We start from the raw sequence: 11,908 nt of genomic DNA, 5'->3' as shown, positions 1-11,908 counted from the left end.
CTGTTAATTATGTGGCTGAGTTTCTGATGACAATGGTTAAATTCAGTGATGAAAGTTATTCTTTCTGTTTCCACTTGGACTTTTAGTTATAAGCAGTTCCATTCTTGATGCTATGTATGTAGTCAGAACCAACCACAGCATAAGCACAAACGCTTCATAACTGCCAGGGTTATTGAAGGGTTGATTTGGGCTGTTTTGCAGTCACAAGACCTGGGCACCTTGTAGCCATTGACCATGAACTCCTCTTTACACCTAAAAAGTTCTAGAGTTAAATGCGAAGGCATCTAAAACCTAAAGCTTTACTGAAAACAGACCATACAACATAACCTCAAGCACAGCAGCAAATGCACAAAGAAATTGCTGAAAAAGAAAAGAATATGTAACCGCTTAGTCAAAGTCCAACTTCACTGAAATGCTGTGGCAGGACCTTATGGGATCTATAAATGAATAAATAACCACAAGGCTCAATTCAATGAAACAACCTTATAAAGAAGAGTGGGCCAGAACTCCTTCATAACAGTGTGAGAGACTGATTGCTCACCCGTCACTTGTTTCTCTTTCATGATTGTAATTTCTGCATTTCTTTCTAAATTAGACATCATTTTATTTTCATTTCATGTATTAAGGGGGAAAAGCTATTCAAACGTATCTGGCCCTATGTGAAAAAGTTAGTACCCTGCAAATTTAATAACAGCATGTCTTGCTTTCAGGGATGACACAACCAATCAAGCTTTCTTATAACTAGCAATAAGTATTTCACATAGCTGTGGAAAAAAATTGGCCTAGTCTTCTTTGCAAAATTGTTTTCAAATTGGAGGGTTTAAAGGCATAAAGACCTGTTTAAGGTCATGCCAACTGGATTTTCCCTAGACCACTCAGACTCTTTCCTTTCTTACTTTCTTTTATTCAGAGGTGGACTTGCTGTTGTGTTTCACCTCATTGTCCTACTGCATAACCCAAGTGCACTTGCACTTCAGGGCATGAACTGATGGCCAGACATTCTCCTCCTGATAGAGAGCAGAACTCGTGGTCTGAATAATAAAGGCAAGTCCTCCAGCCTCAGATCATCACACTACCACCACCGATGTTGACTGTTGGTTGCAATGCTCTTTTTATGAAACACTGTGTTAGTTTTATGACAGATGAAACAAAGTGTAAACCTTCCAGAAAGTTTAACTTGTGTATTATCAGTCCACAGCATATTCTCCCAATAATCCTGGGATCATCAAGACATTTTTTGGCAAAAATGAGATGAGCCGTTATGGCTGTTTTGGTCAGCAGTTATTTTCACCTTGGAGCACTCCCATAGATGCCATTCTTGCCCAGTCTCTTTCTCACTGTTGCTTAAAGCTGGGCGACCTGAGTGCTCACACTGTGCGTCCATAAAAATGAAGGTTATAACAGAAATTCTGTCGCTCGCTCTCTCTGTCTTTCACTCACACAGACACGCACACCACCACTATCAACTTTGCTAAATTGCTAATGAAAAACATTGATCAGGCAGCTGTGATTGAGCAGCAGTGTAGATCCAACTATTTTCACGGTTGTTGTGGTCGTGATAATTTTGTGAGGCCACATCGAAAAGGCTCGGATGAGCTTTCCAAAGTTCTACAAGTAATGCCTCCATCGCTTGTGTCCAGATCACACGCTGCACTGCCGTGCTGCTCCGTCTTTTCACTTTGCATTTCTGTGTTTGCCCATGCGCAGTGTGAGAGGCGTCGGTGACTCCCTCACAACGGCCGACAGGATTTCAAACAGGTTTGATTTTCTTATGACCAAGCAATTGATGATCGGGAGCTGGTCGTAAGGTGTCAATCGCTTCTCGTTACCCCACGTATACTACACGATGGGGGTGAAACTCAGGCCGATCACCAAAACAGTCGCACGACTGAAAAATCGTCTCAAAATGAGCCAAAAATCGTACAGTGTATGCCCCCATAATGAACACTGACCATAACTGAAACAAACAAGGCCTGGAGTTCTTTAGATGATTCTCTGAGTTCTTTTGTGAAATTGAAAAGCTTTTAAAAGGTAAATGGTAACGACAAAATAATGGCAAAATGGAGAGACGTACACTTACATCCACCAGATCACTGGCAACCCATTTAAAGTGTAAGGAGGTGAAATGCGCAGTTTAATATATAAGAAACTTCAAATATGTGAATATGACACTTAATATCTGTTTAGTTCTTTGCAATCTCATTCATGAATACTGAAACTATTCATTGTACATTGTTTATGTTAGCAACCCTATTAAAAAAATGTAACTTTTTTGTGGCTGCCAGACATTACTGTATCCCAACAAACAATTTTCACCATGCACACCAGTTTTTTTGTTTGTTTTTTTACAGTCTTTAGCATTTTTCCATAGGATGTACTTGGAGTTATGTGAGATATAGCTTAGTGTTACTGGTTTTACCCACAATTGGATTGTGTAGACTGCACCATCTTATAATATCAACACAACTGTTAGGTCGTGGTTGCTACCCAGTCTGTAGTTATTGTCTTAGATCATTTGCAGTAACAGCTGTCTTTATAATTTAGTTTTTCATTGCTTTGGCACTTTTGGGCCACTCGTGGTCAAGTTTGCTTTGGGCCCAGCGTTTGTGTGAAAAAACGTAGAACAAACACTGCTTTTGATTGATTGATGCTGTGGAGTCATGTGTAACCAGGCTGTAGAAAAATCAGTAAAAGTTCCATCAAAAAGACCACACTTAGAGCTACTACTCGACTTTAATGTGGTCTTACAGAAACCTGAGACGATCTGTGGTTGAGCCCTGCTAACTTAAGGGTTTTGTGTTATTCCAGCATTCCTCCATATGTCTCAGGACAGTCCAAAACCACAGGCCCTGACACCAGCAGTGGTTCCAGATTCAGCTGCCAAGATCCACTGTGAGGAATATTCCTGTTCTTCATCCAAGAGCAGACCATTAGGATTTATAGCAGGAGAACATAAAGTACTCAGGGAGAATATCTGTCTAGAAAAGACCCAACAGACAGACTTATAACAGCTGTACTCCACCAAGGAAAGCACTGGGTCTGTTTTAGAAACTTTGGTTACGGACAATATGTTTACCAAAACAGTTAGACACCCCCCTTCCCCTCCCACCCGAGAAAGAAGAGGAAGAAAACTCCTGCAATGGAAATGGAAATGTCAAATATTCTAGAAGTCAGCCAACAAATCAAGTAATGTATTTTGGAAAACCATCCTTATGATATAATCTGGTCATTTTATTCACATTTGGAAAAGGTAGTTGAGAGCCTACCACAACACTTCACTGCATGTAGATAAAAGCACTACAGAAGAGGCTCTGTCCAGATAGTGACTGAAAGACAACATCAACCCTGCAGTAGTCAATCAACACGTAGTCAGTCATAATACAAAAAGCACAAATCCGTAATCGCATACTGTAAGACCAACAAGAATACAACTGAAGCTCAGACTCGGAGCAGCAGTATCCTAAATTCCTACCCCCTCCCACAGCAATTACACTTCCTTAAACAGACTGTTAGAGGAGGGAGAGAAAGGGGGGACAAAAAAGAAATGTGGCGGCATGCTTGAAATAACTGTTGGCCGAGGAGCTAATAGGCATGGAATGATGACAGATATCATGGAGTGGACGCTTCGCAATGACTGGGAAGGAATTAATAAGCAGGAATGGGTTAATAGTGCATTAAGAGCCAGCAGGAAAACGGCAGGAGAGAGGAGGGAGAAGCTTCTGAAGTCAGCTGTGAGTAATCAGCCCATGGCGAGCCTTCAACGATTACCATAACAGAGCAATTGGACGTGAAAAATGGATAATAGTATGGACATAGAAATGTGGGACGAGTCTGTGTGTGTGTGCGTAGTGTTGGCTGTGGGGGAGGAGTAAAATGCTCAAATCCACTGGTTTTCCAATTGTGAAAAGCAGAATGTGGTATTAATTTTTCAAACAAAAACACTCGTAACCATAGCGTTTGCTAATTATAGTGGAGTCATTACTTTGCAGATATTATTCTCAAAATCTAGTTTTCATTAGGACACAGGAAAAAGGCTTGGAATAACCTAAATAAATATGTAGAAGTATGACCATGAATACACAAAATTGCCGTATCGGTTAATAACTATAATTTTTTTTATTTGTACAGAACACTGGTGACAACAAATTTTACACCCAGTGTTGGCCAAAAAAGAAAACAAATACATTTGCCAGTGTCTTGCCTGCTAACTCATTATTTTAAACAAAATGTTTTATTTTTCTCAGTTTCGTCCTTTTTGTAAATCTAAATGAGGGCAAGTATAACAGCATATCAGATGAAATGTGTTAATGCAAGTAATCTATTTCAGTTTTTGATCCTCACTCTAACAAATCCCTCCCTGCAAACTTTGCATGTAACCAGCTCACAAATTTCAAACCGTAAAATCTTTTGGCAAAATCAATTAGTTTCATGGGAGCAGCTTAGTTGCTTATGGGACAAGGATTTGCATCATTTACCAACAGCAAACTTTACAGAAAGATTAAAGTCTATTAGCAATTAGGATTACATATTTCATAAGATTTTTGTGATATTAATGGTCTTTTGCTTCTGCTTAACGGTTTTTTTTCGTCACTGTTTTATTATCTGCAGTTTCCCATTACTGCCACCTGCTAAGGGGAAATTCAGGCTTTACAGCTCAACCTGACTCTAAAATGTGTCCACAAGGGTTGTGTAAATACAAATTCTAGGACATAAAAATTGATTTAAAAAGGCAGATTTGATGCAACTCTCGTGTCATTTCAGCCCCCATTCAATCCACTGATATTATGGTTCTTCTGTTGAGAAAAGTGGACATATTACTACAGTTCGTTTGACTGATGTGATGCTTTAGCCTTCATTTCCTTGTGTAGCTGTGAAGAAAGTTTTTCTTTTTGGAAGAGTTACCTAGCTCAAAGCTCACCGTGTCACAAACAGTCAGCTGTCAGATTTAAGTTGAGCCTCCAACTGGGCCAAAACATCAGAAAATCTATTTTATGTATATGTTGTTATTGTTCACTTAAATTAGCTAATAGCCTAATGTTCCCTTTGGCAGTTGTAATCAACCTTGTAGCCTCTAGGGGGACTTGGTGAGTAGTTACACTGTTCCTGTTGCAGAACTTATATTTTACCCTAGGCATTGAATTTAGACCATTTCATATAGAGGAGGACCTCAAGGCCACCCCGCCTGCAAATTCTGAAATTCATGAATTTTGACAAGGTTACAAGTGTTTCTTCTTTTTCTATTTGACATGTTTCCAGGATCCAGTGTAAATGGAAATAGAAGACATTTCATAGCTATGGAGCAAGAAACATACATGGAATAAGGATATGATGTAGCTGAAAATTGATGTGCCCTTGGCATTACACCGTTTGCTTCCTATGTGCGTCAGAGAAGCATGAGACGTTTCATTTTGTGCACTGATTCCTTTGGTCAGGCTATTATCCCCCTGATAAGTCCACATACCTCCTCTAATCAAATGGACATTCATCCTTGGGAAAAGAGAATATTCAGTCACTCAAACGTTCAGTTATTACGTGGTAGCTCAGTCATAATGTAAATTTTATGGGGGTATTATTGTAGGCAGAACACTGTAACTGAAGACACCAAAAAAGGAATCTATTACACTTTTGCATGCTAATTAATTAACAGTCCTTTTTTTTGTTTTGGGGGACAAAATGTATGCACGCAAGAAGAGTTTTTGTCCACGTACAGGAACCCTTTAAGGGTAACTCGCCAAACTCTACAGTTAATTCTAGGTAGAGCACAAAGGAAACACATGAAAAGAAGGTGAATGTTTTCTGTGCAATCACAAATACATGAAAACAAATTTATATAAAGCTATTTTAAAAAAACCCATAAACAGCTACTAAGTATTTAAATGAAACACTCTGCACATTAACTTTCTAAAATGTAACAATTATTTTTACAGGAGTAGTCATCGCTGGTGAATCCTAGCAGAGCACTAACACACTGTTCATAATAAAGCTGGAGTTCCACTTTTTCTAAAACGCATATAAATGTCTGCAAATCTGTCTGTTGGGTAAATCACAGAGACTTACAGAGCTGACCAGTGTAGATCCTTATCCTCAGGAAAATGCACATCTGGGCACTGAGCAAGGTGATTGGTGCATTCTCCTTTTGGGAGATGGGTCTGCAAAGAAAAGACACATACCAACAAAAGATGCAGTTGTATGAAGTGTTGGTTTTTATCTGGATGGTGAACAAAATGTCATAAAGTTCTTGTTTGTGCCACAGTGTCATAAAATCTAAAGCTTTAACAGAGGAATCTTTTTGGATTTTAGATGAGAAATGAGAAATATGGCCTTGCATCTCAGGGCATATCTTCTTTTTTAAAGCCATTGCACAAAAATTGCCAGGCACAACATGGCAAGCTCCATCTTGCCTGGCCAGTACATATACTACAAAATCAGCTTCTTGTTTTTTTGTTGTTGTTGTTGTTGTTGTTGTTGTCTTTCCTACTCTACAATGCTTTACATTTGTTCTTTCCATGTCTTTTGTTGAGATCTGCTACATACCTTGTGTAAGAACATACTTTGCCAAATAAACCAATTGTAAATGATACCTTCTTGGCTCCAAACATCTCTGGGATCGGAAATTATTCAGGGGAGAGGACGTTTACTTGTGAGCCCTGTATTTTGTTATGACTGTTATTATTAGCTGTGACAATCTCCACACCAGGTGCACTTACAGAACTTACAGAAGTAACTGCGAAAGAACACTTATTTTTAGTATATTGTGAATATACCATCATATTACCAACAAACAGTAACAAAACCAAAACCATTACTGGTGTTCCTGATAGTGTCAACAGAAACTATATATATGCTTCATGAAAGGAGACTTTATGGCAGTGGTATTCTTTTTAAGGTGTCGAGTGAATTTATATTTGATCATGTTCACAATTTTAAAAGAAACAATACCTAACAACTTAATAATTATACATCCCTGCATGAAATGACAAAATGTGGCAAAACACTGGCTGAACTTTTTGCTTCTCATTGGACGTCATACACCTTTAGTGTTAGATGCAGAGAAACACAGATTAAGTCTTAGAAATCACAAGTAACCATCTGTTAATATCCATGACCACAAATAGCCCACTGAAGAACAAGAGCCGCCAGTGGAGAAAAAAAAATACAAAGAACTGAAAGGAGAAGGGAGTGAGCCAAAGTCACAGTAGTTACAACCTTCCACCCTACCGTTTGGTGCCAAATCAACTCTTAGACTACACAAAATGTGGCATACTCTGCCAGCACCTCAAAACACACTCCAAAGCATTACTTTTAAGTAACAAAGCAAAGGAAAAAAACAAAACGACAGTAACAGAGAGCCACGGAGTGGAACAAAAGAAGGTTTGCAGATACCAACTAAAGAAATCACACTTGCCTACAGCTCATTAACCACACTTGCCTTACATAAAGCACTTTTATTTTCAATTATTTCTCGGCATTGGCTGTTTTTGAAGCCTGCTGAGTCATTGGCTGTTCTGCTCTCGGTCTGTCCGGTGTCGCCCACGCTGTCACATTAGGACCCCGACTCCAAACGCCGAGCAGGTGGTGGAGAACATTAGGTGTCCATGGATCACATAGCAGCACAAACAGCACATCACATTTTCATAAATTACATAAGAATATGGACAATGAAGCAACAGAAAACAGGACAGCAGAGTTAGAAGGTGAGAGTGTCTCAGTCTGGCTGTGTGCACGCGTGTGTGTTTGTGTGTGTGTGTGTTTGTGTGTACACATTTCTGTGCATTTCTCAAAAAAAGTTTTCCTATATCTGTGCACACAATTTTGTGATTGTTTTGCTGTCTTTACAGTTTCTGTGTGTTTGTGTGTGTCTGTGGGTGTGTACCTACAGAGCTTGGGAACTGCAATGCATTCTGGGTAGTTGCAAACGTGCAATACCAACAGAACGATAGATGCCAACAGGTAATAAGGAGGAAAACACACTAACCAAAACTGAAAAAACACCCCGATGATACAAAGAGAATCTAAACAATAATAAGGTATACTTTACATAGCTACTTAGTCCTCTGCGTTTAACCCATTCACACAGTGAAGCAGTGGGTAGTTACCAATCCAGCCTTCGGGAAGCAGTGTGTAGAGACAGTACCTTGCTCAAGGGCTGCCATTCAGTGGATTTGAACCTCCAACCTTCCGATCATGGGGCAAACACTCTACCTGCTGAGCTATTCCTGCACCTGCATGCGGTAAAGTAGTGTCATTTTAGGGAGTTATCCATACAGCTGTTTAGACACAGCTAAGATAACTAAAAAATCTGTGGTGTATAACGTAGCAACAGCCCTATGAAATGTAACTACATTAGTTGAATGTGTTATTCCTGCTTTTAAAATTAGTTTGTAATGTTCACAATTTAACGTTCAAACCCAAAAGCAGTATCTGCCTCTGAATTTTCCATAATCAAGTCAGACTTGTGTGAACAGTGGTCCCATAATGCATTCCACTGGCGATGTCACGATCTAGCTCTATACGGCTGGCTGCTGTGGTTGTACTGTATTTGTGTCCCTGTCCCTGAGAGTATGGGCCTGTAAATAGCTGTGGCAGCAGCACTGCTACTGTAATGCTATGTGTGGCCCTAGAGGGTCCAGATTACCAGATGGCCAACACATTACTGCCAACACTTACAGCAATATTAAACACACACACATACACACATAAGCCAGGGGGACTAAACCTCTGAAGGCCTTATTTTAGGCCTGGGCCACGGGTAGAGCATCAGCCCACTGGCAGTGCCCCTCTTCTGGGTAAACGTCTAGGCCCAGACAGCCTGGCAGCCTGCAGCTGCCGGGCCTCACGCATGCCAGCTGAAGACTGCTGGGACTCTGAGTGCTTGTGTGTGTCTGTGTGTGAGATGGTGTATTTGCCCTAAGCTAGTGTGAGAACTCCCCTTCCTCTGTGCACCACAGGCTCTGATCAGAGCTTGTGAGAGTCTGGGAGATTTGTACTAAGTTGCAAAGTTGTCCACATGTAACTCACGGTGGCTGCCCAAAACAAAAGCTTGTTGTTAGCCAAAGAAAAAGAAAAAGTTCAAAGACTCTGTGTGTGCGTGTCTGTGCGCACGTGTGTGTGTGTTTGTGTGTGTGTGTGTGTGTTTTCGTCAACAGATGTCGGCGTACATGTCGGTCCCTTGTGTATGAGACTGGGAGTTTCTGTCTTACCTGAGGCTGCTGTGCAGCTGTCCTGAGCTCATCTCTGTCCCTGCCACAGTCACAGAGTGTGTAAACTGGTGTGCGTGCTTGGAGGGGGAGCAGGAGGGGCAAGCAGAGATAGTAGATAGGGTCTCATGGTGGAGTTGGTGTTTTTCATGTATTACAGAAAAATCTAGTTTATTGTAATGTGGGTCTTGTTTGGGTAGTTTTTGACATTATGACTAATCTCATTAATGGAAACATCTACATACTAACTCCAGACTGAAAATGTATTTCAACAGATGCTGCCAGTCAGATCTTTGTCAAATCAAAAGAAATGACAAATAAAGTTGTTAATATGAAAAACCAACCTGAAGGACATAGATGCCAACACTGTTCAGTGGGTTTAAAATGCCATAAAGTAATAACATAAATGAGCTTAGCTGGTATACACCTGTGTTGGAAACTAATCCTGTGAGTCCCATGACGCACTCAGCATCTCAACTATTCTCGTGCTCTCACACTGTGCTCTCACATATTTGTTAATTACTTATCAAAGCAATTTTCACAAAGGCAGCTTTCACTGGAGACACATTGGAGATCAATGCTGGGGTGCGTATACTGATAAGACTACATGTGTAATGTGCCTGATTCCGCCGGAACTGGACGATCTACAGATCAGAGTGTTAAAAGGAGTTAATCTTTGGGGATCAAATAGAGAGCGTCTGTGGTCTGTATTATATTTTGGAATATCCATCTGTTTTGACAGCCTAAATGTTAGTTTTACAGCTCAAATAAAAATAAAGTAAAAGTGACATTTTAAATTATTTATTTATTAAGCAATAGAATAAAGTTGGGGTGTGGAGTCCATGGTGCTGTGAAAAAGTATCTGCCTCCTTCCTGAGCTCTTATTTTTGCACATCTGTCACGTTTTAGGCCAAAAAGAACACAAAAGCTTGTCTCATATTTGTCAAAAAACAAATAAAAAAACAAAACAAAACACGATTGTCAAATCTTTTGAGGAAATATTTCCTGGACTGATGAGACAAAAGTTGAACTTTTGCATCTTGTTGCATCTAAAATGCTGTGTAAAACTAACAAAGCATTTCATAAAAATAACATCAAATCAACAGTCAACCACAGTGGTGGTAGTATCTTGGTCTGGGGCTGCTTTGTGGCTTCGAGACCTGGAAGATTTGCCATAATTGATTTAACCATGCATTCTGCTCTCTACCTACATGTGTGGAAATCCTGAAGAAGAATATCAAGCCATGAGTTTGTGACCTGAAACTCAAGCACACTGATACAAAACACACCAGCAAGTTTATGTCTGAATGCGTGAATGAATATTTTTCTCTAGCCAAAATCTGCCGCAGGTTGAAATGCTTTGGCAGGATCTTAAAATGGCCGTTTTTGAAGCCCTATATTTTGAAAAATGTCCCCGTCTGCATGCAAACACAAAAAAGACCTCTAATGGTGTCAATTTCAACCCAAAGCAACAGGTGACAATAAAACACTAAACTGTGGAGCAATGTTGACCAATCAAAAACCTACAAACAGCAACATGGTGAATAAGTCTGATGTGAAAAAAGGAGATGTCTGATTTGATTCAGCAGCTCTCTCAATTCAATTGAGGACAACAGACACTAATATTAAATTACCATTTCATTTAACCGCTAGATTGTGTAGTTGCAGTAAAAAAAAATAGATAAATAAATAATTTAACTGTCCTTTACTATTAAAACAATTTTTCATGGTTGACAGGTAGGCCGTGCTAACCTCTTCTCACTTCCAGAGCAGATACTGCAGTTATAACAAAGCCAAAGACATCTTGGAGGTGTCTTTTGACAACAATCATAAGAGTGTCATTTAGATTGAGAGCTTAGTGTTTTGCAAGTCTGTTGGGTGAGCCATCTAGGATTTTGGATTCGGTTAAAAATATTTTATTGTCCATAATTGTATTACTTGGAATAACAGCCCTGCAAGGTTTCCTGAGCAGGTGTGTGTATGTGAGGATTTTAGAAACACTTCCTCACTGACAAAACAGAACTATATGACACTGCGGGACTAAGGACAGGTTCGTGTGAAGCATCTTTGTGAACGTGAGCTCAGGGCTCTGTGGGGTAACGCCATCTGTTGCGAGACTGTTCTTCTCGTCACTGAAGAAGTTCTTTATGACTGGAGGTTATGTTTCGTCATGATGCACGGTGAATCTGGGAGCAATCAGATGAGTCCCTGATGGTATTGTGTGACAGTTACAAATCCAAACTTAGAAAGAACCTAAAAGAACTTTTAGGAACTAAAGTTCTGTACAAGACAGAAGTATATAATCTGAACTATTTCTTGAGATCATGAGATGCAGCACGAAGCCCTTGATAAAAACGAACTCAATAAAATTATACCAGAATATCTCATCTATTGTCTGTTGTAATATTTGAGTATTTCTGATTTGACTGTAACACTTGACTGACAGGTTTATCGCATGAGTGTTTTTCAAATACCAGTGATGTTTCAATGTTATTTAATCACCAGAAATAGATTTAAAAATGGGATTTTACATATTTTTATCTCCTTTAGTTCATGTGCTATTACCTGTTATGAATCCCAGTAATATATAATCACAGTAGCAGTATTAAAGTGGGAGACAGATAAAAGTATAGATGACAGAAATAAAGGAAATCCAACCAAGAGGAAAAAAAATCCAGAAGCGACGTATAAATGGAGGATGAAGAAAGGTG

General features: G+C 39.6%; 1 long non-coding RNA gene across 1 annotated transcript in view; it reads right to left on the bottom strand.

The window, feature by feature from the left end:
• The window catches only part of LOC120741739, a 431,134-nt gene that overhangs the window by 181,671 nt on the left and 237,555 nt on the right, over positions 1-11,908 (bottom strand). Inside the window, exon 9 of the long non-coding RNA XR_005697678.1 lies at positions 6,058-6,149. This is a non-coding gene — a long non-coding RNA (uncharacterized LOC120741739). The remainder of the gene's footprint in view (positions 1-6,057; positions 6,150-11,908) is intronic.

Source organism: Simochromis diagramma, unplaced genomic scaffold (assembly GCF_900408965.1).
Source record: "Simochromis diagramma unplaced genomic scaffold, fSimDia1.1 OVJJ01000486.1, whole genome shotgun sequence".
In the NCBI taxonomy this organism is placed as follows: Eukaryota; Metazoa; Chordata; class Actinopteri; order Cichliformes; family Cichlidae; genus Simochromis; species Simochromis diagramma.
Note: the sequence above shows the minus strand (reverse complement) of the source record. Positions and strands in the feature narration are given on the sequence as shown.